Below are 5,059 nucleotides of genomic sequence, written 5' to 3'. Positions count from 1 at the left end.
TGAGATATCTATGTAGTGTGAGCATTCTAATGATGTGTTGTGTGAGATTGTGAGATATCTATGTAGTGTGAGCATTCTTCTGTTTTGTCATGAGAGCATTCTAATTTTATGTATTGCGAGAATTTTAGTTCTATGTAGTGTGAGCATTCTTATGTTTTATACAGTTTGCGCATGGTTGAGTTTTATATAGTGAGCATTTAAGTTCTGTATGCTGTGAAATTCTTGTTCAATGTATTGTAAGTAGAGATGAGCGAACGTACTCGGCCACGCCCCTTTTTCACCCGAGTACCGTGATTTTCGAGTACTTCCGTACTCGGGCGAAAAAATTTGGGTGGCGCCGTGGGTGAGTGGGGGATTGCAGCGGGGAGTGGGGGGGGAGAGGGAGAGAGAGAGGGCTCCCCCCTGTTCCCTGCTGCTACCCCCACTCACCCACGGCACCCCCCGCCCCCCGGCCACCCCAAGTACTTTTCACTCGAGTACTGAAGTACTCGAAAATGGCGGTACTCGATCGAGTAATTACTCGAAACGAGTACGTTCGCTCATCTCTAATTGTAAGCATTCTAAGTAAGCATTGTAAGTTCTATAATCTATATAGTGCTAGCATTTTAAATTCTGTATAGTGTGAGCATTCTAACTCCATGCAGTGTGGGCACTCTTGTGGTTTATATAGTGTGAACATTCTAAAGTTCTATATAGTGTGAGCATTCTAATGATGTGTAGTGTAAGCATTTTTGAGTCTTATATAGCATGAGTATTCTAGTTGTATGTTGTGTGAGCATTTTTGAGCTTTATGCAGTGTGAGCATAAAGTTCTATATGCTGTGAGCTTCTTGTTCCATGTATTGTGAGCATTCTAAAGTTCTATATAGTGTGAGCATTCCAGTTCTATGTAGTGTGAGTATTCTTGAGTTTTACATAGTATGAGCATGTTAATTCTATATACAGTGGGCATTCTAATTCAATATAATATGAACATTCTATTTATGTCTATTGCCAACAATCTAGTTCTATGTAATGTGAGCATTCTTGGGTTTTAAATAGTGTGAGCATTCTAGTTTTAGGTTTCCATGATAATAGGCTTCTTATTTTCCCTTTGAGAATTCTTATATCGTAGATAGGATAAGTATTCTAGTGTCTATTGGTTTGTAGTATGTAAGCATTGGATAATATTTGCCTTCTGAGGAATCTAATGTCTTTTTTGACGGGGGCACTCAATAGAATAAGTCTAAAGATGGAGTAAAACATGGTGGGAGGTCTCAAGAACAAAACTTATCAGAAGAGACGTTAAGGACTTAATTAGTATAGCCTGGAATAAATGATGGGACTGGGACATGGCGGAAACCTTTATATGTGTCACCAGGAAGAGAGAAGGGACAGAGTGGCTATGATGGAAACCTTCATATATGTTAGCAAGGGGAGAGAAGGGAGAGGAGGGACTTACTCCATTTTCATGTTAAAGTGGATTTTGGTGCCAAATTCACCCCCTCATTTGAAGAGGTGGAATCCGCACCAAAAATCCACTGCTATAAGTGGCATGCTGCGGATTTAAAATCCGTACAGAATGTAAACTTCCGGACAGGTTTTAAGCAGAATTTTTCCGCAGCGTCTGGACGAGATTACAAAAGTTTCACTCACTGTGTTGCTAATATAAATGGCCCAAATTTTCCATGAGGAGTGCTTGCACATAAAATCCCTGGCAAATTCGCCTTGTGTAAACATAGTCGAACAATACGTTCACACGACAGAATTTGCAACAAATTTTGCTATGCAGATTCTGCCCCTAAAAACCATGACAGAAATTTCTTCAATTTTAGCCATAAATTTCTGATCTGTATCTTTCTGTGGAAATAAGGAAGATGGAACAATACCTCTGCAGCGCCACCTATTGGATGGCAGCATTCCTGCAAATCAATGTACCACTTTTTACCAAGTCTATGAAACAATGATTGGTTATAGGAAACCAAGCCAGAAAACCATACACAGACAGCTGTTTCGGGGTGCTAAACCCTCATCAGCGTGCAGTAGGATGCTGGCTTGGCTGGTGAGAGGGCTGTAACGTGGGTCAGGAGGGGTACCATCTCTCTTTAAAGAGAGCACCCAAAAAGTGTGTGGAGACACCTAAGAGGTGAGTGGGTCAGGAGGGCATCGTCCCTCACCAAGGAAAGCTCCCAAAGGGGTGTCAGATGACACCTGAGAGGATAGTTGGGAGACTTATAAGGCATTGCATGTTCCTCTGGGTAATTTATGCAAATAAGGAAGATGGATCAAAAGCTATTCAGCAATTTAGCCCTGCCAACAGACAAAATGTGCATGCAAAATTTCCAGCACGATTCCATGAAGATCCGAGCTAAGAAGTGTCATGTCCTATATAGTATGTAAGAAGTAATTTTCTATATCCTAGAAACAGTCTTATAGAACTGAAAACTATAAAGACTAAATAATATTCTCCCCCAATCCTCATGTTTAATAGATTTTAGCCTGTTATTTAACACCTCCAAATGTTCTGCTTCACCAGTAATTCTAAATACACAATATGGTTCTTCCATTTTCACAGTTTATGACAGGATTTCATAATGAATGAAAAACATAAATTTTGGTATGTGTGGATGTATTTTGCATACTTGTGTGCAGCTGGAAGTAGCTGCAGTTCTCATCACGAGATGCCGCCTACACGTGATAAGGCGTGATGTGATACCTGGTATCCATTCCATTCAACACTTACAAGACTGTAATATGGATTTTATATCAGATTTTCCAATTCAGCTCATGACTGCTCCTTTAGGACTCCCACTGTGGGCTTTACCAAGTGTTTAGTTTCATAAATCTATTGCTCTTGTACTTGGGAGAAGGTGAGACAATAGAGCCTGAACTGTAATATAGTCTGTTTGACAGATCTATCTATCTATCTATTTCACATCTATCTATCTATCTATCTATCTATCCATCTATATCTATCTATCTATCTATCTATCTATCTATCTATCTATCTATCTATCTATCTATCTCTTATCTATCTATCTATCTATATATCTATCTATCCATCTATATCTATCTATCTATCTATCTCATATCTATCTATCTATCTATCCATCCATCTATATCTATCTATCTATCTATCTATCTATCTATCTATCTATCTATCTCATATCTATCTATCTATCTATCTATCTCATATCTATCTCTCGATCTCTCTATCTATCTATCTATCTATCTATCTATCTCATATATATCTATCTATCTCCTATCTATCTATTTATCTATCTATCTCCTATCTATCTATCTCCTATCTATCTATCTCATATCTATCTATCTATCTATCTATCTATCTATCTATCTATCTATCTATCTATCTCATATCTATCTATCTATCTATCTATCTATCTATCTATCTATCTATCCATCCATCTATATCTATCTATCTATCTCATATCTATCTATCTATCTATCTATCTATCTATCTATCTATCTCATATCTATCTCTCGATCTCTCTATCTATCTCCTATCTATCTATCTATCTATCTATCTATCTATCTATCTATCTATCTCATATATATCTATCTATCTCCTATCTATCTATCTATCTATCTCCTATCTATCTATCTATCTATCTCATATCTATCTATCTATCTATCTATCTATCTCATATCTATCTATATATCTATCTATCTATCTCCTATTTATCTATCTTTCTATCTCCTATCTATCTTATATCTATCTATCTCATATCTATCTATCTTTCTATCTCATATCTATCTATCTATCTATCTATCTATCTATCTATCTATCTATCTATCTATCTACCTATCTATCTCATATCTATCTATCTATCTATCTATCTCATATCTATCTATCTATCTATCTATCTATCTATCTATCTATCTATCTATCTATCTATCTATCTATCCACAAGTGTAGAATATGATGGAGAGGTTTTGTACCAGTTCAGTTGAGCAAACAATGCCTTACTGGATGTACAATGAAGAACAATATGACAATAATGTATAATAGCATTATTTGAATACAATGCAGTTTGATAACATTCAATTAATGCTATAACACTGTCTGTTCCCTATGAATGGAGTGTTATATTATTGTCTTAATATTGGGTGCGCAAAATAGAATTATCACAGTCAATAAATGGGTTACCGTAAATACGGGTTAAAATAGAAGTCTACTCTGAATTAACTTAGTCTTGCAGGGACTTTGGTTAATCAAATGACTAAATTTGCTAACTGAAATCTGCAGACACTGTCCCCTGATTAGCACAGGACCTTTGGGGAGGCTGTACACAAATGAAATCAAACCAATCTGTTTTACTGGTAATGAGTCTGGGTAATGGTACTCACGATTACACACAAATGAAGCTTGATACTGGCTGTCAGTTTAGCTGGTCTTGCCAGTGGTCTCTCTCCTAGTGATAGCTTGGCATTTGCGGTCAGTAACTGCAGCTGATGTTTTCCTGTACGATTTGCAGACTTCTCTTTGGCACTGGTATTGCAACAGCTGGGTAGCACCACTCCAGAAATCTGAGTTTCGTTCTCTCTCAGGTACAGGAAAACCCAGCTCTGCAGTAGGACTGGGTCAGCTCACTCTCAAAAGGCTCTCTGCAAAAACTGCTAGGTCACCCAGGACCTGCCTTTTATACCCAGCTCATCAACCAATCAACAGGCAGCTCACTCCTTGTTCTGGTTAAAGTCACCAGCTCTTGGCAATCAGCTCACTACTGGGGGTCTTAAGAGAAGAGGTCTGTCCTACTGTTATTCACATTTTAATGCGCAAAGCACAACATATTTAGATATAATAAAGAATTAAAATTCTGAAGAAACTTAATTCACTTCCTTGACTTGCTCAGCCATTGTTTTGGTTAAATCCGGTTAATCCACATTAATCCTATTATTCCAGATAGTTCTACATAAACATATTATCAGTATGATTAATCCCATAACACAATATTGTTTCATGTGCTGGTAGTAGATTAATCATTAATATGGACTTGATGAAGCAGGTGGATTTTCCCATGAGAATCAATACCTGAGAACTGATCTCTGTAGAAGACAGC

This window comes from Eleutherodactylus coqui, chromosome 7 (assembly GCF_035609145.1).
Source record: "Eleutherodactylus coqui strain aEleCoq1 chromosome 7, aEleCoq1.hap1, whole genome shotgun sequence".
NCBI classification, from domain to species: Eukaryota; Metazoa; Chordata; class Amphibia; order Anura; family Eleutherodactylidae; genus Eleutherodactylus; species Eleutherodactylus coqui.
Note: the sequence above shows the minus strand (reverse complement) of the source record.